The sequence below is a fragment of the Salvelinus alpinus genome, chromosome 14 (assembly GCF_045679555.1).
Source record: "Salvelinus alpinus chromosome 14, SLU_Salpinus.1, whole genome shotgun sequence".
Classification (NCBI taxonomy): domain Eukaryota; kingdom Metazoa; phylum Chordata; class Actinopteri; order Salmoniformes; family Salmonidae; genus Salvelinus; species Salvelinus alpinus.
The window spans coordinates 12,922,497-12,949,600 of record NC_092099.1 but is presented as its reverse complement, the minus strand read 5'-3'; the positions used below and the strand labels follow the sequence as shown (position 1 = coordinate 12,949,600).

Here is a 27,104-nt window from a genome sequence, read left to right as displayed (position 1 = left end):
GGCAAATCAAGTCTGACATTTTTAAGTGGAAATTACAAAATGTATAAGCATTTATAAACATTGAATATACTAAAAGTTTGCATTTCATGCTGTGCTGGGTGATCAAAAAAAGATCCTACACCTGTAGCCTACTGTCTGTATTAGTGATGTTTCAAAGAATGCACATATTGCTTCTCATTATCAATAAAGCATGAGCTAACAAAGTATTGACTTACAAGCTCACTGCAAACCGATACATCTTTAGCGATCTATAAAATCTGTTACATGTTTTGCCTCATTCCGTTAAGTTTTACCCCAAATTACATTTTCTCCATTTTGTTTTTCCAGGTTTAAGTTTTCATATTTTTGCTCTCAAAACCACACTTTTTTAAAAAGAAAAACAACAAAACCGGACGTTCTAAGTCAACAACAATGCTTAAACCACATCAAGAGACCACTTTTGAGGTCTGGGAAAAATCAAAGAGTTTAGTGCAAGTGCGCACCAGCAAGAGACCGTTGTTTGGTTAGCAATGTTTCTGTAGCGCTCATGTGATTGCAGAGTTTGCTAAACAAATGGCTACTGGATTGATGCAAATAATTAAGACATCATTCTGCCAGGTAGGCATATGCTACTTTGCAGTTAACATTTAATTGAGGAGGTTTTTGGGAAGGCCTTTCCATTTCTACCAGAACATGGTTATCATCATCGCTAACAGCTACACATGTACACTACCGGCCAAAAGTTTTAGAACACCTAGTCATTCAAAGGTTTTTCTTTAATTTGACTATTTTTTACATTTCGCAATTTTTGGTTCCAACCGCCGTGTCTTTGTGAGACGCGGTGTGAGTGAACGGATGATCTCGCATGTGTATTTCCCACCGTAGAGCATGGAGGAGGTGTTATGGTGTGGGGGTGCTTTGCTGTTGACACTGTAAGTGGTTTATTTAGAATTCAAGGGACACTTAACCAGCATGGCTACCACAGCATTCTGCAGCGATACGCCATCCCATCTGGTTTGGGCTTAGTGGGACTATCATTTGTTTTTCAACAGCACAATGACCCAACACACCTCCAGGCTGTGTAAGGGCTATTTTACCAAGAAGGAGTATGATGGGATGCTGCATTAGATGACCTGGCCTCCACATTCCCCAAAACCGCAGAGTGAAGGAAATGCAGCCAACAAGTACTCAGCATATGTAGGAACTCCTTCAAGACTTTTGGAAAAGCATTCCAGGTGAAGCTGGTTGAGATAATTTTTTATTTTATTTTACCTTTATTTAACTAGGCAAGTCAGTTAAGAACAAATTCTTATTTCAATGACGGCCTAGGAACAGTGCCAAGAATGCCAAGAGTGTGCAAAGTTGTCATCAAGGCAAAGGGTGGCTATATAAAATATATTTGGATTTGTTTAACACTTTTTTGGTTACTACATGATTCCATATGTGTTATTTTTCTACAATGTAGAACATTTTAAAAAATAAAGAAAAACCCTTGAATGAGTAGGTGTTCTAAAACTTTTGACCGGTAGTGTAGACATATGCGCACGCGCACACACACACACACATTACGCCCTGATCTGTTTCACCTGTCCTTGTCTCCACCCCCTCCAGATGTCGCTTATTTTCCCCCTTGTATTTATCCCTGTGTTTCCTGTCTCTCTGTGCCAGTTCGTCTTGTATGTTTCCAAGTCATCCAGCGGTTTTTCCCGTTCTCCTGCTTTTTGCAGTCTCCTTTTTCTAGTACTTCCGGTTTTGACCCTTGCCTGTTTCTGGACTTTGTACCCGCCTGCCTGACCATTCTGCCTGCCTTTACCACGAGCATGTCTGCCACTCTGTACCTCCTGGATTCTGATCTGGTTTTGACCTTTTTGCCTGTTCACGACCATTCTCTTGCCTACCCCTTTGGATTATTAAACATTGTAAGACTCCAACCATCTGCCTCCTGTGTCTGCATTTGGGTCTCGCCTTGTGCCTTGATAACACACAGACACAAACAGATGGGCATTCCTGTGCTGTTTCAGAAAGTTGCAGGAAAATACAAATCACTGATGCGTTTTGTTCATGTCTCTTCCTCAACTGGGGGATGCTGCTGGTATTCTGTATGTACATTACCTCAGCATGTACATGAGGAGCCAGGGGAATATGGCTCCACATACGGGGGGGCTATCCCCCCTAAGGGCAGTGCAAGGCCTGGACTACAGTAAGTTATTACCCTGCATTCTGATCAGACACCCCCCCCCCCCCCCCCCCCTCTCTCTCTCTTCCAGTTATTAATAATGATGGCAGTCCCTCTGATTAAATACAAACCCGTCCAGCCACATAATGTACTGCCAAGACGTAATGAAGTCAAAACTAATGCCACCATACATGAACGAACACACAAAGGCACACACAATATTATTTACTTCTGTGGTGGCATCGGAAGCAAGAACAATCTAACCATTTCATTCATATGAAATCTGGTAATGGTCGCAATCTATGCTGATTTGATTTAACGCTAAACTCAAAACCAGAGGCAACTTCTGACCCCCTGCAGAAACCACTCTGCTACCGTGAACATGCTTACTTCTCTAATTCCCTTGCAAAGGTTGTATTACCATCATACTGTGGGCAGAAATGCTACAGCATATTGGTTGAAAGGGAGGATGTTCTAATCCTGGAATGATGCCTTTAGTTCTGTGGTTCCAACCTAGTTGAGCAATACATGTGGTGAAATGGAACGAGGGAGAGTCAAGAGAGGGGGAGGGAAGGAGAGAAATGATGGAATATCTCATTACTCATTATTAACCAAGGAGACCCCTCCACCAACGCTCCTTCTCCCTACTCTTTCTCCTCCTCCACTCCACCCCCTCTCCCCTCTTTTGCACTATAACTCATTTCAATTCATTTTAATTTCACTCCTTTCACACAAACACTGCTTGGCTGACTTCTCTCTTCTCCAAAGTCTGCAATATATTTGCATACTAAGGAGTGCACCTGTTGCACATGGGGATGTGTGAAACTTACTCCTCAGCCTGAAGTGTCAGAATAGCTATCTTTTCTCATGGCGCTGACTGGTAAGAAGCTTCAGGAGGGTGGTCACGTGTGCTAGCAAGGCAGAGGTCCCGAGTTTGCACCAGGTATGTGCCGAATCGGGGGGAAGTGGTACTCGCTAAGCAAGCGGCGTGATGTCTTTTACACACCATCCCCACACCCCTTTAGTAGGCTAGCCTACACGTTGGTCATGTTTCTGCCAGGCAAGGAGAGATGTAAGTGTAAGGATATTACCCAAATGGCACCTTATTCCCTATATAGTGCACTACTTTTGACCAGGACCCATATGACTGGTTGCTGGTTCATACTATACTGTAATGTAGCTCTGTTCCGTTCAGTGTGCAGCAGTACCAGCAAGACAGATACAGAGCACTAGCCAGCCAGGAGACATCTGTTACCTCTGCAATGTCTGCACAGGTTGTTAACAGGTGCCCTTTCAATGCCCCAGCAGCCTACGTTAAACATTTAATTCAGTTCACAATGTTCTGTTATAAATAATGGGCCTGTGAATCACTGACTCCCATTTGTTTTCCTATGAATACTGCTGTCTATAAGCCGCTGCATTGACATTGATATCATTCCCCCCATTTCAACAGCTGAAATGTTTATATACTGGGATTTGAATGGGTTTTTTTCTGCATAGAAAAGTCTTGAGCGTCCACCTAAGTAAAACAAAATATATATATCTAAAAAAGTTGTCTCCGCCACATGGTAAAATGTGTACAATTGCAGGACATTATTTTTAAACAGCTACATTTTATCACTGCGGCCAACAGGTGGGCCTCTAAAATGTTCAGGTCGGCAACCGCACCATTAGCTACGCCCATTGGCTACGCCCATTGCCACTCAACCGCCACACCCACCACCTAAGCCCCATTTTGATCCAGGAAAAAAAACTGATTTTCAAGCTGCAGTTAGGAATGGGTAAGAGCAAAGCATAAAATTTACTTTTTGGTTCACCAGCCACTGTGGAAGGTAGATTTAAAAATCTACCAGCCACCCAGATTTTTTACCAGCCAAAATAAAAACATTTGCCGCTAAAATTACACCAACGACCTGAGTCTTTTTGTGACCCGAGTCTTTTTTAAATATCACAGATGAGACAAAAGTGTTTACCTTTAAGGGTGGGAGGTTACCGTGGTAGCGAGACTCAGGTCATGTTTGTGCCTGTGAGGTTGAGTCTGACTAGTAGAAGCGTTTTCTCTTCCCTAGCAGTTGTAACTCAAACATAGAAAAACAACCTAGTTTGTGAACAAAACAATGTAAATAGCCAAGAAACACAAGGACAAAATCTCACTTTAGTAGACATTCGTTTCAAGTAAATTAGACCAACTTTTATGCCTGTGCGCAGAGCTTCTAAAAAGGAATCTTTCACTCAACACAGCCCGCAGCCAGGCAGCATTGCAGCGCGAGATGAAATAGGCAACATAGGATTTGTAGTTCTTTGACTTTCCGCGATTCATTTACCAGCTATGAAACAAAACGGTGGAAATACTTTGAAAAACAGCTACTGCAGAATTTATTTCAATTCAATTTATTTTCAATAAATGTGATCATACTTGACTATTTGTATTCAATGCCCACCAATGCCAAAATCTACCCACATTTGGCAGATGGCGGGTGTTAATTTTAGGCCCTGATAAAGAGTGACCTTGATTTCAGAGTTGAAAACTAACTGGTGAAACCTAATTGGAATACAATAAACACATTATTAAAGGACAAAAATTATCTAACGACTCAAATCGGAGTGAAATGTAACACCAGCCGCATGCTCAATGTGAGTAAATGCATGCAGCTGGTGCTACTGCAAACCCCACCATGTTGTCAGTATAACAGCAGTACAAAGCATGTCAGCGTCACATCAACGCCACTGTTTACGACACCGCATTCTTTACCAGTTACTGTCATTTACTGCACCACTGTTTCCAGGTAGCCACTGTTTCCTCCCAGACCTGACCAGGGACCATATTCAAAGTGTCTCAAAGTAACATACACTGAGTGTACAAAACATTAGGAATACCTGCTTTCTCCATGACATAGACTGACCAGGTGATGTCACCTGTTAAATCAACTTCAAACCAGCGTAGATGAAGGGGAGGAGACAGGTTAAAGAAGGATTTTTAAGCCTTGAGACAATTGAGACATGGATTGTGAATGTCTGCCATTCAGAAGGTGAATGGGAAAGACAAAAAATGTCAATGCCATTGAGCGGGGAATGTTAGTAGGTGCCAGGCGCACCAGCTTGTTTCAAGAACTGCAATGCTGTTTGGCTTTTCACTCTCATCAGTTTGTGTATCAAGAATGGTCCACCAACTCAATATTAGGAAGGTGTTGTTAATGTTTTATACACTCAGTGTATATAATATTTGCCAATTTAGCAGACACTTTTATCCAAAGCAACTTACAGTCATGCATCCAGTTTTCATATAGGAGCCCGAGTGGGGAATCGAACCCATAATCCCTGGTGTTGCGTGCACCATGCTCTACCAACTGAGCCACAGAAAAAAAAATTCCGAGATCAGCACTCCTACTCTGAGATGCATAGTGAATACGGGCCCTGGTGGGCTCCCACATCAGAACCAGGTTCAGCAGCAATCAGGCCAAATGGAGGGTTTGGGCCGGGGCGATGCTGCGACCTGCATCCATCAGGGAGCCCTTTATTACCGGACCGTGACAGGCCGCTCCATCAGTGGCTCCTCTAAAGCTCTAAAGATCCACCTGCCTCTGAGGAGCAATCACTACCTTTGTCCTGTCTGTGGCTGAGTCCCAAAGCAAACTCTATTCCCTATATAGTGTACTGGGCTCTGGTCAAAAGTATTGAACTATAAGGGAATAGGCTGCTATTTAGGACGCAACCTGTGATTGTGCTGGAGCTGGGGTCTGGACCAGACGAGAGTCAACAGCAGCAGGGCTAGAGGCTGGTGGGGATTGAAGCACAGACGCAAAGTAAATCATAATTACACACTGTCTGTCTGGGGAGTCTTTGGGCAGAGCATTTTATCTCCAGGCAGATCCTCTCTCAAATGGTCCATCCTTCCTGTATACTCTGGTGTACTACCTACCGGTCCCTTTTCATTGGCTGTGATCTCCTAGCTATCTCCACACCCGAGCATTCACGGCAATTGCAAATTTGATAGCCTCTGAAGTCTTATCTGGGCTTAATTGCCTTCAATGTGACATTGGCTATTATCTGTGTGATCGCTAATGTGTGTTGTTGACGGTGGGGCCGTCCATCCAGGGGGAGGGGAGATAAACATGCTACCTGTAAAACAGGACAGTTTGTAGAATATAGACTAACCTTTGACACTGACGGGAGTGTCCTTCTAGCCAGTCTATATCCAAGCTATACTAGAGGACATATTAATCAAATCAAATCAAAGTTTATTTGTCACGTGCGCCGAATACAACAGGTGCACCTTACAGTGAAATGCTTACTTACAGGCTCTAACCAATAGTTCAAAAATATATATTAGGTGAACAATAGGTAAGTAAAGAAATAAAAACAACAGTAAAAAGAGTGAAAAACAGTAGTGAGGCTATAAAAGTAGCGAGGCTACATACAGACACCGGTTAGTTAGGCTGATTGAGGTAGTATGTACATGTAGATATGGTTAATGCGTCTCTTAATGCATCTCTTTCGATGTGACAGGAGCTTTAATTAGATGACCCCTGCTCCTGGGAGGAGTGACCTGTGCCCCTTACGAAAATGGACATGAATCATGGTTATGGCGCCTTAGGAAGGATCATTCAGTAAGAAGCATGTCAAACAAACATGTAGGCTGTGCTATTCACCGAGTATGGAGCGAGAGGGGGAGAGATTAGGAGAGAGAAAGAGAGAAAGCTGGGAGCTAGTTAGCGAGAGAGGGAGAGAGAAATAGAGAAAGCTGGGAGCTAGCTAGCGGTGCTCTCAGGCAGAACCTGCCTTGACTGTGTTTAATGCTGCCAGGCTCTTTTACCTGAGGCTGTGCAGTTTAGTCATCACAGAGCTGGCACAACAAGGGGTATGCGTCCCAAATGGCACCCTATTGCCTATATAGTATACTAGTGTACTGTACTAGCTCTGGCCAAATGTAGTACACTATAGGGAATAGGGAGCCATTTGGCACACACTCGTGCTCTGAGGTGACAGGTCCACTCACCAGTCACCTCCACAGCTCCTGGCTCTTATTAGGATCCTATAAAGAAGGCATCTCTGTGCTCTCCTGTCTCCATGTCTCTGTAGGTTTGTGGAAGCTCGGCCGTGGGCAGGCCTCTGGGCATGGAATGATGGCTCAGGCACTTTAGCGACACACTGACACACACCGAAGACACCGCGACACACACCTCAGTTCTGGCATAGAAGAGCCGCACTCATAGATAGGCTCCATATACTGTAACCCTGAAGTTGTAATTTAACCAGTTTAACACTTCCCATTAAAAATAACACTAGACTGATAAGAAACGGCCGACAGTGTGACCCACCAGAAGTGAAATGGCAAAGTCTCTGATTGAAATGGCAACCTGTTATCATTTCCAAGCCAGTCGGAGACTAACTGGGACAACTGACGTGCTGTGTACCACCGTGTGTGCTTTGTGAAATTGGGGTCACCGCGCTGAGCCGCAACACTTTAGGCAGTAATGATGCAGCTGCATGGCTATCCTGACAGCTGTGGCATTTATACCCATAATACCTGTAATGAAAACAAATCTGCACATTACGTATGCATGAGATACAGCAGCCTTACATCATCCCTATGACAACAAATCAAAGCTAATCAGTGGGACTGTGGGGCAGCAGAGACACTGGAACACTCCTCCTCATTACGAAGCCAGAGATGGAACAGTGCTTTGTTTTAACAGCAGAGGAGTCGAGAACAAAGGTGAACGTTGTTGATTTATTTGTTCATTATTCCATTATGTCCAAAAATGTGCAATTGTTATTATAAAGCATGTGCCTGTTGAAACTTTTCAGGGTGTGTCGTGTAAAAATAAAAACAATTCTGGACTGATGAAATTCTAGATAAATCCAAAGAACCAAAATATAAACGCAACATGCAACAATGTCAAAGATTTTACTGAGCTACAGTTCACTGAAGGAAATCAGTCATTTGAAATAAATTAATCAGGCCCTAATCTATGGATTTCACATGACTGGGCAGGGGAGCAGCCATGTGTGGGCCTGGGAGGGTATAGGCCCACCCACTTAGGAGCCAGGTACACCCACCGGGGAGCCAAGTCCCAGACAATCAAAATGAGTTTATCCCCACAAAAGGGCTTTATTACAGACAGAAATACTCCTCCGCACTCCTCTCCCCCTCAGACGATCCCGCAGGTGAAGAAGCCAGATATGGAGGTACTGGGCTGGCGTGGTTACACGTTTACAGGGATGTAAACAGATTTGTGCACAGGATTTGCAATATGCTTTTCTAAGCACTTGTCTAAATCAAAACTTTCAAAGTTCATAACTGGAGATGTCTTATCAAATCCTCCCCTCAGTGTCTCGGAATGCCAGGCTGTATTCTAAATTGCACCCTACATGACCTAATACCTATATAGGCCCTGTTCAAAAGTAGTGCAATATATAGGGAATAGGGTGCCATTTGGGACGCAACCTACCTTTTGGGTACACTTTTCAGTTCATTATACCCTGACCAACGCATTTGAAAGAAAAAAATAGTGTTTCCCCTAAAAAAAACATTGCTGAGGTGGCAACGGTCTTGGAAGGGCGAGAGGCGGGTTTGGGCAGCGCAGCTTAAATCGGTAGAGAGAAGAATTAGCAAATTCCTGCTATTCTATACATTTTTCCATGGAGCTGAGAGAAGATTTTGCAGAGTGAAATCTAATTTCCTGCAATTCTATGCATTTTGCCATGGCTAATTATGTGTTTTTATGCACAAACATTATAACAAAACCAACGGGGACCCACACCGAGGCCCTTGGGCATGTACCTGGCATTCCCCGTCCGTAATCCAGCCATGCCGAAAATACTATTAAATTCATCATTTTCAATTCTCCCTGACTGCCTAGCTTTTATTTGGGTGATTTCTAGTTCTCAAAGATTATATGAATAAAACATATATACATCAATTATCTTTTCTACATACTTTGACTGGTTTTAGTCATTTAAGTTTACACTGAATGCGTTTTTCCATCCCGAAAATGTAGTTGAAAAAATGCATAATAATTAGCAGGTGCGGTGCTAAATGAATGCAGGGGAAACACTGACTACAGAGGTATGGGTCCATGACCGTCAAACAGTAGCACACAAATGCCATTAGTGGCTCTTTGCACTCATCGCTGAAACCAATTCTCTCCAGTGGTTTAGGCCTAGGCTACACAGGGGTGGGGGGGGCTAGGCTGTTGTCTACAGACAACAGAAAACTGATATTGGCTTTAGTGTCATCTACTTCTATATGGGAGGAATGCTCATACCTTCATCCTATAGGGTTGAGAGGCCTTCAGTTGGACAAATGAAGCTCTAATGGAGCACACACACACACACACACACACACACACACACACACACACACACACACACACACACACACACACACATTGTATGTCGTCATGTAAAAGGGCTTTGGCAAAAAGTGCCCCATCACACAAACTCCATGAATAGCCACAGGACGGAAATAAAGAATCATAAAACAGGTGGTAAATAGACTGTAATATTGAATTACGTATAGTCCTGCTACCAGTTAAGATCGTATCAAGCCTAATGCATGACTGCCATGCACTGTAGGACCTAGGCCTATCTACAGTAAACCAATATGTCTGTCTAACCATGTCTTGTGAAGTATGTCCTGTGATATAGCCTAAGTCAGTGGTCACCAACCGGTCGATTGACCGGTCGATCGTCAAACATTTCTATAAAAAACCCAACGATAAAACCTTGCGTTCCTACTTTTTTTAAGTAGTCTTGCGCTCTTGGCGGTAGGTGCACTTGATTCAGCAGCCCTGCATGCCGGGTAGGTAAAGTGTTCCATTTTTTGTATAATTGTATGTGTCTGAAGGTACAAACTCTGCCTATCCGGTGGGCCCGGAGAGCAAATCAAGTGTGCAGCTATAGGCCTACCGCTGGCCAATCGGATAGCTCAGATTACTGTGTCTGCAGCCTCCTCGAGGGCACAGCAAAGTTGATAGTTGATTTCAAAACACAATTTAAAACCACGACTAAAGAGAGACCGTTAACGACTAAAGCAAAGAGCTGCTGTTTTTATAAGCGAGTTCATGTAAAAATATGTATCCAGCACCGTCAAATAGGGCTGGGCGATACGGCCAAAATATCACATCACAATATTTTTCTCCGTTTTGATGGTATTTTACGTATTTAATGATTTTTAATAATAAAAGTTCTAAATATGCTTCATAAGTAGTGCATGACCCATCATTTTTTACCGATACCAGGTATAGTATCATGATTCTCGATACCATCATGATACTCAATACCAAAGCGATACCAAGGCCAAAAAAGAAATGAACCAAAGTCACAGAATGGCACTTGATGCAGACAGATAAACTCAGCTAATGCTCTGTTCAATCGTTGGACATCTTTTCATGTCAGCAGTTTTCATGGACAGCCATGTTTGTATTAATGAATCAATTATACAATCATACAATCAATTTGAATTTGTTTTTACCAATCTAACTTCTAAACAACATAATGGTAATCATTTATTTGAATGGTAAATCTCTATCAATAAACTCAAGATGTAGCCTAGGCAAGTCAGTTAAGAACAATTTTTTTTTTTTTTACAATGACAGGATAACAGGGAACAGTGGGTTAAATGCCTTGTTCAGGGGCAGAACAACAGATTTGTACCTTGTCAGGTTGGGGATTCGAGCCAGCAACCTTTCGGTTACTAGTCCAACGCTCTAACCACTAGGCTACCTGCCACCTCCATTCAATACATGCATTGAGTAATTGAGTGTGTTTTGGATGATTTTATGGGGCTACAGATAAAAACATCTGAATCGGTTTCCCTTCCATTTGGGACTTATTTTATAGTACTGATCAACAACATTTGCATAGAAGTAGCTTATTTGATAAAACTGCGTGCTGTCTCTTGAACCAGTAATGACGTCGTTCAGGAGGCAAGAGGCCGAGTGGAGGCTGCTGAAGGGTATCAGGCTCATGAAGCGAGACGGTGGATGGTGGTTGAAAAGAGAGCGCTTGTTTGAAATTGAAAAGCGTTGCGGTAGCGTTTGATAAAGAAGAACGTCAAGAAGAAGCAGCTGCTTTATAAGTGGGATGCACTGTTGAGCACTACATTCGTTCTGATTGTACGGAGATTGTGACAGCTGGTTAAATGGCGTCCCTTGACAAGGCAAGAACAAGATGTACAGTGGGGAGAACAAGTATTTGATACACTGCCGATTTTGAAGGTTTTCCTACTTACAAAGCATGTAGAGGTCTGTAATTTTTATCATAGGTACACTTCAACTGTGAGAGACGGAATCTAAAACAAAAATCCAGAAAATCACATTGTATGATTTTTAAGTAATTAAATTGCATTTTATTGCGTGACATAAGTATTTGATCACCTACCAACCAGTAAGAATTCCGGCTCTCACAGACCTGTTAGTTTTTCTTTTAGAAGCCCTCCTGTTCTCCACTCATTACCTGTATTAACTGCACCTGTTTGAACTTGTTACCTGTATAAAAGACACCTGTACACACACTCAATCAAACAGACTCCAATCTCTCCACAATGGCCAAGACCAGAGAGCTGTGTAAGGACATCAGGGATAAAATTGTAGACCTGCACAAGGCTGGGATGGGCTACAGGACAATAGGCAAGCAGCTTGGTGAGAAGGCAACAACTGTTGGCGCAATTATTAGAAAATGGAAGATGTTCAAGATGACGGTCAATCACCCTCGGTCTGGGGCTCCATGCAAGATCTCACCTCGTGGGGCATCAATGATCATAAGGAAGGTGAGGGATCAGCCCAGAACTACACGGCAGGACCTGGTCAATGACCTGAAGAGAGCTGGGACCACAGTCTCAAAGAAAACCATTAGTAACACACTACGCTGTCATGGATTGAAATCCTGCAGCGCACGCAAGGTCCCCCTGCTCAAGCCAGCGCATGTCCAGGCCCGTCTGAAGTTTGCCAATGACCATCTGGATGATCCAGAGGAGGAATGGGAGAAGGTCATGTGGTCTGATGAGACAAAAATAGAGCTTTTTGGTCTAAACTCCACTCGCCGTGTTTGGAGGAAGAAGAAGGTTGAGTACAACCCCAAGAACACCCTCCCAACCGTGAAGCATGGAGGTGGAAACATAATTCTTTGGGGATGCTTTTCTGCAAAGGGGACAGGACGACTGCACCGTATTGAGGGGAGGATGGATGGGGCCATGTATCGCGAGATCTTGGCCAAAAACCTCCTTCCCTCAGTAAGAGCATTGAAGATGGGTCGTGGCTGGATCTTCCAGCATGACAACGACCCGAAACACACAGCCAGGGCAACTAAGGAGTGGCTCCGTAAGAAGCATCTCAAGGTCCTGGAGTGGCCTAGCCAGTCTCCAGACCTGAACCCAATAGAAAATCTTTGGAGGGAGCTGAACGTCCGTATTGCCCACCGACAGCCCCGAAACCTGAAGGATCTGGAGAAGGTATGTATGGAGGAGTGGGCCAAAATCCCTGCTGCAGTGTGTGCAAACCTGGTCAATAACTACAGGAAACGTATGATCTTTGTAATTGCAAACAAAGGTTTCTGTACCAAATATTAAGTTCTGCTTTTCTGATGTATCAAATACTTATGTCACGCAATAAAATGCAATTTAATTACTTAAAAATCATACAATGTGATTTTCTGGATTTTTGTTTTAGATTCCGTCTCTCACAGTTGAAGTGTACCTATGATAAAAATTACAGACCTCTACATGCTTTGTAAGTAGGAAAACCTTCAAAATCGGCAGTGTATCAAATACTTGTTCTCCCCACTGTATATGTTTCACTAAGATTGGATTTTTAACATTTATAGTAATGGTTATCAACTGTACTGCAGGGATGGAACGTAAGTCGCAGAAAATTGAGGTTGTGGTGGCAGCTGCAAAAAGGTATTTGGGTGTGCGAGACTTGACATCAGAAGAGTTACAGGGTGTGTTAAGTGGTGGAGTCCCATCCTTTCAGGTTGTTGGCCTGAGGTAGGTCTAAATAGATTGAAATAGTGGAGTTGGTGGCAATCAGCTTTGAAATCAACATATTTTGCGTTATGGTTTGCATATTATCACAAACAAAGGACTAGGGTAGTGAATTGATGTTAGCTTCAGCTGTCAGCTAGCAAGGAAAGTTAACCTACAATGCTGGAAGATACCGGTATCTTCTTGCATTGTAAAGTATTCTAGCCTGTTTGGACTTTGTTTTGCGAACAGTAATTAACAGTTTCAACAATTCTACATGCCGTGTCGCATTATTCAAGTGTGTTAAAACTTCTTCGGTATCGGTGTCCCTTCCACGGGACGGTTGAGCTAACGTAGGCTAATGCGATTAGCATGAGGTTGTAAGTAACAAGAACATTTCCCAGGACATAGACATATCTGACATTGTCAGAAAGCTTAAATTCTTGTTAATCCAGCTGCACTATCCAGCTGCACTATTTATAGTAGCTATTACAGTGAAATAATACCATGCTATTTTTTGAGGAGAGTGCACAATTTCGAACATGAAAAGTTATTAATAAACAAATGAGGCACAAAATTTGATCAGAAATGCAATGGTTCATTGGATCAATCTAAAACTTTGCACATACACAGCTGGCATCTAGTGGCCACAATCTAAATTGCTCCTGGGCTGGAATAATACATTACGGCCTTTCTCTTGCATTTCAAAGATGATGGTACAAAATAAATACAAAAGAACGCTTGGTTTTGTCTTTGTATTATTACCTTTTACCAGATCTATTGTGTTATATTCTCCTATATTCCTTTCACATTTCCACAAACGTCAAAGTGTTTCCTTTCAAACGGTACCAAGAAAATGCATATCCTTGCTTCAGGGCCTGAGCTACAGGCAGTTAGATTTTGGTATGTCATTTTAGGCAACAACAAAAAAAATTAAAGGGCGGATCCTTACTTCTGTGCATCATGAGTTGGGAGCTAACATGACAGCCTAGACTACCAGTGCAGGCTGAGTGGAGCAGGTACGGTGCTTTCGCGCTATAAGGGGACATTGGTTGTGCTGATAGATAGACTTGATCCGTGAGACACATTTGACAGAAGTCCTGAAAGTAACAAAAATTATAATACCAAATCGTTTATCATGTTTTAGTATCAAAAAAGTACCGAAGTTTCAGTATATCGTGCAACATTACCCTAGGGTGGCAGAAAATACATTCTAATGGGGCTTTCTCTCTTCTGATTGCTTTATACTATTCAATCAAACTTCAACTAAAAATAAGTTTAATCATTTTCAACAATATCTGCATGTCTCATTTCTAATAATTTCTGTAAAATATCTGTAAAACATTTTTTTTGTCTTTGTATGCCTTTATTTTGTGAACTAATTATCTTCCTCTATAACCAGGTTTCCATTCCAACCATTTCATGCAGATTAATTACCTGATGCATGAAAAAAGTCACGACCGGGCTAATAGAAACAGGATATCCCGGGTACAATATTATAAATGCCGTCAGACAATTTGTTTCGTTCGACATGGTGGGATCTTTTTGTGTCTGTAAAATTAATTATGCGAGAAATGGCGGAGCAAACACCTTTATGCGTAAATATTCCTATAATAACCATCATATGGAAGTAAACTTGGAGTCACGCGATGATATGTTGTTCAGTCCTCCCACTACAACTCGGGAAACCATGTAGTTTATTAGGCTACAGATAAAATATGTTATGTTGAAATTCACAGGGTGGGGAAAGTGATTGTGATGAGTTCGATACTCCTATCCAATAAATATGTTATTCTGGTGACATGATGATCGATGCTTGGCTGATTTTAGAATATTCGCATGAAAATTGGTTGCAAATGGGATGGAAACCTAGTTTATGACCATGTATTATCAATGGATTCAATGGCAGTTCTTACTTTGTGCTGATTTCCAAGGTGCTTTGGCATCCGCACTGCCTCACAGGCAAGATTCATGGCACAAAAGTGCATGTGCGCACCCGAAGCAGAGACGAAAGAGGAAATGAGACACCCACTCGCTGTATTTGTGTTTATTATAATTTTTAGGGTTCAATGAAAGTCAATGAACTAAGTAGACCAGACCCAACTGCTACTGCATTGGTGTCTATGGGAGACACGCCTAGTTAAGTAGACCGGAACTGACCTTTTTTTCTCCAATGGTAAACGGACTGAGCAAACTATCCACTATCTTTGCCCGAAGCTCTTGCGAGCAAATTTGCAGTTTTCAACTGTTAGCAGTCTCTTACTGGCAGTAAGAATGGACAAGTGCCATACATTTTCGGGTTTCATCAGTCAGTAATTAAATGTATATTACATTTAACAAACAAAACACTGAAAAAACTTTATGCAAGGTAAAGTAAAAATCCAAACCGGTCTGTGCATCAATGCCGGTATATAGTAAAATTCAATTTTTGGTCAGTCTCAGCAGACGGATGGAGGGAGGGATACCAGAGAGACGTGAGAGACTAACCCTCCGCTGAGATTAACCATCAGACGCATCAGTCGAGTAAAAATTTTAAAAGCTAATTATGTCAATTTATGCTCACTCAGCTGTGCCTCATAAGTAATACAACAACGGATCTATTACCGGTGTAACCATATACCACATGATTTAAAACATACTTTTAAAATGGTCTGAGTAGAACAACATTGGCAGGAGAATTCAAGCATAGCCAATATGTGGTGATAATGTATTGGGCAGATAGTCTACTGCCCAAACCTCTTTGCTACAGAACTGTTTTTAATAGGTTCATGTTGCATAGGCTTACGTTTTTAAGTCATGTTTATGGGTGGTAGATCTTGACTTGCATTTTGACTCAGAAAGTGATCTTGACTATTAAAAGGTTGGTGACCACTGGCCTAACTGAAGTGTTTTTGGGAAGTGTTGTATGTATGCCAGGAAGGCCTGTATTGTTGCCAATAAAAGTCCCTATGGGACAATACATTCATACAGCATTTGAACTAAACATAGGCTAAATGTCTTAATAGATATGAAAGATGCTGTGATGTCTCACTTCTCTGATCTGCTACTCAGTTTAGGCCTCTGATGATGAGTCATTTCAGACTAAGAATGGGAGATCAGAGTCCGTATGTGCCAAGCGTCTCAGAGTAGGAGTGCTGATCTAGGATCAGGCCCCCCTTGTCTATGTGATCATATTCATTGTGATTTGAAAGGCAAAACTGATCCTAAACCAACACTACTCTGAGTAGCTTGACACATAGGAACTCTGGTCAAGTGTCAGACTTAACCATATAAACCACTACATTTTTCTATGCTACCAGTACTGCAAGGCTAAATCCTCCTCCCTCAATTTGTGACGGTACAGTAGGCTACATCATGTCACACACCCCAATGCATTTTGATAATGGTAGAAATGTGTGGGTGTTTTGAAAACCTCAACGATGACTATTCCAATGGTAATTGACTGAACAGCCGAGCGGCATTATTCAATTCAATCATAACACAGCAATATGTGAAGGGTTTGACCTCGTGAAGGCCTGCAATAAACTGTCTGTACAACAAATGAGCCACTTTGCAGAGGAAACTAGGAACAAGGCAGAGAGGATGTGGAACCAAAATGGCTACCAGTCCTCCTAACTGACAAGCGTCCTCATCAAGAGGTATCCAAGGATGAAAATGAGTTCCTTGTGCTTACTCCATCCGAATAGATGTTTGTATCTCCTCCTAGCCTGGAGACATGGAACAATAATAATTGGAAACCACTCTGCTATTCAAATAATTGTAGGAAGAGGCAAAGCAAAAACAACATAATTATCTTCTATCTCGGCAGGCAGGCAGGCAGTTTACAAGACGATAAACTTAGCAGCAGCCCTGGCAGTGAAGTGGTACAGGGGAAGGATGAGGGAAGGAGGGGGGAAGTCTATCTGAGCCCCCACTCCCTGCCGAGAAGTAAATGATCCAGCCGGCACTCATTAGCAGCTTGGGTTACGTTACCAAACAGTGGAGGAAGTTTAATGAACACTTGATGAATGCTGCTCGCATCTCCAGTTTCCACACAGAGTTCAGAGGTGGAGGAGAGATGACATCTCCCATTAGAATGCACTGGCCGCTTCACAGGCGGCAGGTAGTGTAGACGTTAAGAGCCTTGGGCCAATAACCGAAAGGTTGCTGGTTTGAATACCGGAGCCGACAAGGTGAGAGAAAAAAAATCTGTTGCTGTACCCTTGAGCAAGGCCCTTAACTCTAACTGCTCTAGGGGCGCTGTACAATGGTGATCCTGGCCGTGACCCCACTCCCTGCCGGTGTCTCAGGGGGAGGTAGGATACACAACAACAAAAAACACACATTTCCATTACACACTTGTGTGTAACAGGCAAATACAAGCACCTCACAAATATTATTATAGTGCACATTCCATAACTGTACTACAGCTAGCTAGCCCGGTGTTGGAGCAGAGGCTGCTTTCTGCATGGAAGTTCTGTCATGTGGATGGATAGGCGGGCAGGATGGAGTGTGGGAGTGTGGAGTAGGGAGTGGGAGTGTGGAGTAGGGGAGTGTGCAGAAGAGAGTGGAACAGGTAGAGTCAGTGGTATGTTAGAGAGGAGATAGCACAGAGCTTTCCCAGGCAAACTAGGAGGTGGACATGACAGGGCAATTGTAGCCACCCTGCTGCCGCAAGCTCGTGTGATTACTGCTATTAGCGACAGACAGTTGACACTTGTCAAGTCAAAACAAAGAGCCCTTTCACTCACGACACTGCACACAACCTGTACTTAACATTGAGGGACAGACAGACACTCAGAGACATTATGTCAATGGCAGACCTGACAGATGTCTGGAGACAATCACATTCACAGAGTCTAGACAACAACATAGGCTTATCTATGCTCCTAAAGGTCATGGAGGGGGAAGTGGAAATGTCCTTTTCCTAACAGAACGGACAAGCTGCAAGTCAGGTAGTGTGTGAATGCCATCCAGACCTACAAGAGGACATTGTGGCTGCATCCTAAATGGCACCATACTCCCTATTTAGTGTACTACTTTTGACCAGGGCCCATAGGGTTCCCATAGGGTTCTGGTCAAAAGTAGTGCACTAAATATGGAATAGGGTTCCATTTGGGATGTACACAGTGGCTAAGCTGTAGAGGCAGAGCAGAGATTAATGAAGGCACTAACACGCACACAAAGACTTGGCCTTTTCCTTCTAATTGTAGGAGGACCACACAAAGGGTTTAAGATGCCACGGGAAAGGCATACACATATCAATGGTTACAGTAAACCATAATTAGGACCCATCCATCTAATATGTCATAGACATTTTCCTCTTGAAAAGGGACCAGTGAATCACAACTGATGTCTGCATCCCAATCTGTGTTCAAAGACATCGCCATGAAGCACCATCTCCTGAAGCAGAGCTCTTATCTTAGACTATCAGGGAGGTTATTCATTCCACTATTGTGGAGGTTCCTTGGCAATCAACAGCAGGGTGAAAAACAGGGAGGATTTAGACAGACAGAACTGTAGTTTTGAGATTCAAGGCTGTGAGATTGAGCGATTCAGTCTGAACAAAAGCAAGTAACATACATTGCAGGCTGTCTATGTGGTGCCAATTAACAGGTGGTTCATCATCCAGAACCGATTCATCTAACTCTTCCCAGGCAACTTACTTGTCTGATATTAACCCGCTGTTTGAGAGACTGGTCCTTCCTGATAAATCTGTGGCTAATAAAGACCGTCTTTAACATGCCTGGTGGTGCCTGTTGATGATGTCATCACACATTTACTGTAAATGTCTGCCAAGGCCCCAGCAGCGTGGCTGTGAAATCCTGATTCGGATCACCTACTTCTGCCTGATGAGAAGTTTAGGGCTGAGGAAATGAGAACATGCTGGAGGAGGTGGACGTGGAGTTGCATTAAGACACAGCAGCACCACACTAGTGCATTGTTGATGGCCACACACACACATATTCATTAGTGCACACCATAACAAAACGTTTTGCAGCGGAAAATTAAAACGGGTGTGTCTTATTGGACAAGTTCAGGTAGTCCCTCCAAATTTCAATCTGTTTTCTTCCGTTTGATGCCTAATGAACACGACCAAATAGCATAATCTGTCTAATAGAGAAGAAAAATGCCCCACACTGGTTAAAGATGCATTTAGGAATCTCACCATATGAACTAAATATATGGGATACAGTAAATGTTAACTGTAGACAATCAACTAGTTCCATCTAAACCCACAACCACCATGCCTATGGAGGTTGCAGATAGATCCAATAGAACATGAATGTCACTAGAAACATGGGTGTGAAATGTTACTAAGTCCCTGAGGGGGTAGTAAGAGTGAGGGAAAAGGCAGAGGGGATGGAGTTTGAGAGAGCGAGAGAACAGAGAGAGAGTCCAGAGACAGAGAGAGAGCGAGAGCGAGATAAAGAGAGAGAGAACAGCCAGAGAGAGAGAGCGAGAGAGAGAGAGCGAGAGAGAGAGAGAGAACAGAGCGAGAGAACAGAGAGAGAACAAAGAGAGAGAGAGAGAGAGAGCGAGAGAGAACAGACAGAGAGAGAGAGCGAGAGAGAGAGAGAGAGAGAGAGAGAGAGAGAGAGAGAGAGAGAGAGAGAGAGAGAGAGAGAGAGAGAGAGAGAGAGAGAGAGAGAGAGAGAGAAAGAACAGTCCTGATTGGCAGAGACAGACCTCAGGGGGGAACATGAGGAACGACCACAGCTGAGACAACGCTGACCACTGCTGTCTTTCGGCCACACACACACACACACACACACACACACACACACACACACACACACACACACACACACACACACACACACACACACACACACACACACACACACACACACACACACACACACACACACAACATGCATGGCAGACACTTGTATGCACACACACACACAACATACATGACACACACACACACACGAACAGTCACAACATTCATGACACGCATGCACACACACGCACGTCTTTTAGAGTGCTGGAAGCAGTATCCTTCTTCAAAGACGGAGCAAAGTGAGATCCTTTCACTCCAGACTCCAGACACACATGTATTTTCTTAGTCTCTCTCAACCCCATCATCCATGTTCAGCAATAAGGAAAGACCCTTTTAAACCCGAAAACCCAACCCAAAACCAAAATATGTCTCCTGGGTGTTCATGAGCCTGAGTCGTGGTATCCATTAAATGAAACATAAAAGACTGGAATAGTCCAAAACACATCCACAGAGAAAATAATATTCAGCGTTTCCTGTGACACATAGGGCCTAGCGCATAAACAAACCCTCCAAACACCCCACAAAGCCCCCTCTCTGTTCCCTTCAGTCACCCAGCAGTCCCCCTCTCTCTCTCTCTTTCATTCTCCATCCATTGGAGATGCTGTGAAACGTAGCTTTCATAAAGTTGGAGATGAGGAATCATTTAGAACAAAAAGACTCTTCACAACTCATCTGAGCCGCTGCTGTCTTGATCCGGTTCTAAATGTCACACAGTTCTCATGCTACAGACTTCCGATGGATATTCCACTCATTCCTAACCCGGCATTCCGATCCTCCTGACAGAATTCCAAAGTGACACTGACCTTGTTACAAGCCCTCTTACTTGACCCCTGGAGGTCAGATGATTTGCGTAACCTCTCAGGGCCGTCCTAGGCCAAATATGTGGCCAGTCATATGTCTGTCAGTGTCTGTTAGTGAGATGCTATACACATTAGTGCTGGGCGGTATCCCGTATTTTGCTATATACCGGTATTGATGCACAGACCGATTCGGGTTTTTACTTGACCTTCTATAATGTTATTTTAGTTTTTGGTTTGTTAAATTTGATATGCTGTGTGTAACATTCATTTTTATGCTACTTGAGTCATCCCTCTCCGCTCTCTTGCGCCATACCGCTTTCCACACACAGTGCAAGGCCAAGCCATTCAAAAGGAGGCTGCCTGCTATTCAATTCTTCCTATGACAGCAGCACTATCAAAGGACATCTCTGAACCACCATGCTTTCACACACACACACAGCCTGCCTCTCACAGCCATGAAAAGACAGCATGAGAGATGTTTCTACAAAACCTAAATGTCTATTGCACTGGCAACAAAGAATAATGAGTAAACAGCACATATTGTTTGCCTGAGGGCATCAGTACAGTCAACCCTGAGCAGAAAGTCTTTCAAATATAAATATAATAAACAAGTGTCATTAAGACATAAAGACAAGGAGGATAAATACATTTTTATGCTACTTGAGTCATCCCTCTCCACTCTCTTGCTCCATACCGCTTTCCACACAGACCTAGCCCCGCCCCCTTTCACTCAAGGAGCGTGTTTGTTGTTGCTTGACCACGAGACGCTTGCGTTCAATCTGCATGGTCAATGCAGCACAATGTTGATGAAAACAATGTTGTTTCCACTTTCTTCCTTAATATAAATCCACAAGCGTTCTAGCTAACAAATGTACTGAGTCAGCGTTCTAGCTAACAAATGTACTGAGTCAGAGCAAACGTAACTAGCTAATAACAGCCTGATACCAGTGATGGTATAGGCCTAAATCCGCATGTTGTTTGTGCAGCAGTACCTTCTAAATCAAAGAGCAATAGGCGAAGCATGAATATGTTGGCTACTTGAAGAAACATTTCATGTAGCCAAAGATTATAGGGTCCCCTAGGACACACTGACCATCACTTTGGTCACAATAACTCCTCCCTGCCCACTATTATTTCTATTCTAACTATAGAATTAGAATAATCATTCTATTTCCATGATTCCAACAGTTCACCCAAGTGCTTTGATCTAAATCGCAAGAAAAATCACAATTGCAACATTTAAAATAAGGCCTAGTTGTTGCCCCTACATGGTAGCGTGGAAATGATCTCAAATGACCGCTGGAAATGCAGGAACTTATTTTGGGTAGAATTTGAATTGAACCGTATAAAACAATCAGACGCTAGGGTCACACTACTCATAAAGCAAAGTTCGAATTTTTATTATTCTAAAACATAAAATACCATCAAATACTGTCAAACATTTTCTAAATACTGTGATATGATATTTTGCCCATATCGCCCAGCCCTAATACACATTACTCCCATAGAACTAACACACGCTTATTGCGGACACAGGAATGAATGAATGACTGAAACAGGAACACATTCTTGTAACATAGGCTACTACAACCTCATGGAACACATTTCAAGACACACAAGTGTGATGGACATGAAAAGAAGACTGATCTCTGAGTGAGAGGAGGGGGTGTGGGTTAACCCTGTCCTACCTCTGTGTATCCCCGTGGCAGCGTGAAGACGTGATAGGTCCTAGGACCCAGCGTGTGTGTGTGTGTGTGTGTGTGTGTGTGTGTGTGTGTGTGTGTGTGTGTGTGTGTGTGTGTGTGTGTGTGTGTGTGTGTGTGTGTGTGTGTGTGTGTGTGTGTGTGTGTGTGTGTTAGTTAAAGGGATAATCCACCCCCAGAAATAAACATGAAACTCCTGTCAGTTTGGTAAAAGCCTGTGTTATCAGTGGGTTAAATAACATGATTTAACTACGAAGTGGTCCGTCTGAGAAATCAAGAAATCGTGTAGGACCCGTCATAGCTACACTATATATACACAAGAGTATATGGACACCCATTAAAATGTGTGGATTCGGTTATTTAAGCCACACCCTGTTGCTGACAGGTGTATAAAATCAAGCACACAGCCATGCAATCTCCATAGACAAACATTGGCTGTAGAATGGTCCGTACTGAAGAGCTCAGTGACTTTCAACGCGGCACCGTCATAGAATGCCACCTTTCCAACAAGTCAGTTTGTCAAATTTCTGCCCTGCTAGATCTGCCCTGGTTAACTGTGAGTGCTGTTATTGTGAAGTGTAAACCTCTAGGAGCAACAATGGCTCAGCCGCGAAGTGGTAGGCCACACAAGCTCACAGAACAGGACTGCAGAGTGCTGAAACGCGTAGCTCTTAAGAATCGTCAGTCCTCGATTGCAACACTCACTGCTGAGTTCCAAACTGCCTCTGGAAGCAACGTCAGCACAAGAACTGTTCGTCGGGAGCTTCATGAAATGAGTTTCCATGGCCGAGCAGCCACATACAAGCCTAAGATCACTGTGCTCAATGTCAAGCGTCGGCTGGAGTGGTGTGAAGCTCGCCACCTCTGGACTCTGGACCAGTGGAAACGTTTTCTCTGTAGTGATGAATCATGCTTCACCATCTGTCAGTCCGACGGACGCATCTGGGTTTGGCGGATGCCAGGAGAACACTACCTGCCCCAATGCATAGTGCCAACTGTAAAGTTTGTTGGAGGAGGAATAATGGTCTGGGGCTGTTTTTCATGGTTCGGGCCCCTTAGTTCCAGTGAAGGGATATCTTAACTCTACAGCATACAATGACATTCTAGACGATTCTGTGCTTCCAGCTTTGTGTGAACAGTTTGAGCAAGGCCCTTTCCTGTTTCAGCATGACCCTTTCTCCGTACACAAAGCCAGGTCCATACAGAAATGGTTTGTCGAGCTCAGTGTGGAAGAACTTGACTGGCCTGCACAGAGCCCTGACCTCAACCCCATCCAACACCTCTGGGATGAATTGGAACGCCGACTGTGAGCCAGGCCTAATCGCCCAACATCAGAGCCCGACCTCACTAATGCTCTTGTGGCTGAGTGGAATCAAGTCCCTGCAGCAATGTTCCAACATCTAGTGGAAAGCCTTCCCAGAAGAGTGGAGGCTGTTATAGCAGCAAAGGGAGGACCAACTCCATATTAATACCCATAATTTTGGAATGAGATGTTTGACGATCAGGTGTCCACATACTGTTGGTCATGTAGAGTACATGGTTCTGTCACTAGAGAGAGTGTGTTATCCCCTATCACATTTATTAACTGTTTTAAAACCATTACCTTCACTCCAGATTACTGTATTAGCCAATGGATAGTATGGTCATACTTGTTCTAGAACACGGTCATACTTGTTCTAGAACAAGTATATATCAAGTTTATATCGTCATGACAACGTATATATTTCACTTACATGTGCTCAATCTACTCAATCTACCCAATTTGTAAGTCGCTCTGGATAAGAGCGTCTGCTAAATGACTTAAATATAAATGTTAAATGTAAATGTAAATCTCACTGGAGTCTGTGTAGAGCTCAGAATCAGAGGTGAAACTCTATAGCGGTGTGTGTGTGCGGCGTCCAGAGTTCAGTGCACCTGGGCCTCACCGTGCTGACAGCTAAGCCATACCAATTAGGCCTTATTACAGAGTTCTTAGAAAGTGCCTAACAGTACATGCTTTTATGCCATTACTGAAATATGTTGACTAATTCTGAGTGCTGAGCATTTAGTGCTTTTTGAGGTCGGTTCGGTTTCGGTTAAAACATATATTTTATATTACGTTTTTTTTTTTATGTTTATAATTTTTAAAAATATTAAATGCACTTTGATTATGTGGATTGTAATGCCGTAACAATACAGAGTCCCATGATGGTGGTGACTGCTGGGGTCACCAGGCCTGCTGTGAAAGGAATGTCAGGAGGAATGTTGCTAGCTAAATATGAAGGAAATGTACCAGGAGGAGGTGGGGGAGGCCAGGCTATTTTGGGCTTTGTTTGATGACACAGAGAGCCTGGGACTGACCCTACTGGAACCCTCCAACATTCAACAAATGTACCGTGTTAGGAGCATGCGCAGCGTAACAGAGAGTAACACGCTGTGGCTGTGTTTGAGAAAGGGAAACAGTGAAGCTGCTCAGCAGCAGCAACCCAACGTTGCGCTGTGTCCAGCGGAGCAGAGCAGCCCAGTCTGAGAGTTACTGTGCATCCCAAATGAGAATAGGGTGTCATTTGTGACGTACACCTAGACAACTATTGGACAAGCTTAGCATCGGAGCCACCAGACGGCTTTGAACCGGCGCCCTCCCTGTCCCACGGTAGCTCTAAGACTCTGAGCCAACTTCCCCGGCCCCGACACAGACACACCCTCCAGCCCTGGTATGTTCCAATCCACACTGGCTGTGTGTCTGCGTGGCAAATGGCACCCTAATACCCTTTATTAGTGCTCTACATATGACCCCTATGGGCTCTGGTCAAAAGTAGTGCACTATATAGGGAATAGGTTGCCATTTTGGACGCCCCCACGACTCTGACCTACGCTGGGTTTCTTCCAATTGTTACATGAGCCAAATACAATGAGAGGGCATCTCAGAGTTCCCTGACTAAATATAACAGCCCACATTCCATTTACAGCCGATGGGAGGAATTAAACTCCACCCTGTTCTGGAAATCAAAACAGAGCAGTAAGTGGAACACTACCCTTACCCACACAAACATGCATGCACACACATGGACAGGGACAGACGTGCGCTTGCAAACACACACACAAGCAGATGAATCTATTCAACTCCACATCACACTCCAATCAAACCAAAAGCTTGCACAAGCCTACTGTACACATTGAACCACATGTTAGCAAAAATAATCATTCATTATGTTCCAAACACGGAGCGTAGCAAAACAGCCAGACTACACAGGAGGAAGGGGAGGACCATCCTCCTCAGTGAATTTCAGAACATTTTAAATCGTGAAACATGAAAAAAGTTAGATTTTTTTTGTTGATAAAGCTATACTAAATATATTTACGTTAAATAATTGATTAAAACACACTGTTTTGCAATGAAGGTCTACAGTAGCCTCAACAGCGCTCTGTAGCGTAGCACCATGGTGTAGCCAGAGGACAGCTAGCTTCTGTCCTTCTCTGGGTACATTGACTTCAATACAAAACCTAGGAGGGTCATGGTTCTCACCCCCTTCCGTAGATTTACACAGTAATTATGACAACTTCTGGAAGACATCATCCAACCTATCAGAGCTCTTGCAGCATGAACTAACATGTTGTCCACCCAATCAAAGGATCAGATAATGAATGTAGTAAAATGAAGGGGAAGCGAGAGAGAGAGAAAGAAAGAGAGAACTATATTTTGTTGTATATTTTTCACTTTCACCTACTACTTGCTGTACACTGTACTGCATGATTGTACTAACGTGTTAGTTCTATTAGCTATGTTGCCTTTGACGTTAGATAATATGGTGACAATGATTTAGGCTGTGTGTAGCGGTTAGCGGTTATGGCGGTTATGGTATGAAGGTTTGGCTTGGAAAGGTTATTTCGCCTGGTCACAGACAGCTGTTGTGTTGTGCACAAGCGAAGGGAAAAGGTAAAAGGAGGAGAGTACGTAGATGCGAGAAGGAATTATTCAACGAGCAAAGTGATCATGCTGTTTGTATGTGGCTGCTTTGAAAGTGAACTGTGTTTGTGGGTAATCAGGGGTGTAATCATTCCGCTGATTCTGTTGAAAACGTTTCATAAACGGAAACAAACGGAACGAAATGGGGATAAACATACCAGAATTTATTAATTAGAAACACTCATACACCCTAGATCAGCTAGATGCAAGCAAGAGTGTGCAAGGCGGTATTGAATGTGTCACTGTCTGTCAACTTGATTACACACATTTTTCTCTCGAACTGTGAACCTACGCTGTATACTTTCATTAATAGCCTAGGTTATAGCAACCTCATAATAGGTATAGGGAAAATGTGAGTATCATATAGTAGCCTAAACCTAGAAATGTTACATTGAACTGGGTGAATGGAATATGAATGACAGTCATCCAATATGCTGTTAGAAATAAGGCTATGCTCATAAAAAAATTATTGTCCTCCCTCATCTGAAACGGCACCGACCTCCACTTGTTAGAACAGCACTCGTTGCTAGATACACAATTACACAGAACACTCATACAGTGGTTGACACTCCCATAAAACAAATACAAACCTACGCATAACCCCATTATACACACACTTTGTGTATAACACACACACTCAGTAGAAAACACACTCTTTAGAATACACACTCTGTAGAACACACACTGTGCAGAATAAACACTCTGACGAACACACACTCTGTAGAACACACACTCTGTAGAACACACACTCTGTAGAAAACACTCTTTAGA

At 43.1% G+C, this 27,104-nt stretch overlaps 1 protein-coding gene across 6 annotated transcripts in view; it reads right to left on the bottom strand.

Annotated features, from left to right (window-relative positions):
* The window catches only part of LOC139538438 (protein TANC1-like), a 179,659-nt gene that overhangs the window by 74,449 nt on the left and 78,106 nt on the right, over window positions 1–27,104 (bottom strand). The window lies entirely within an intron of this gene.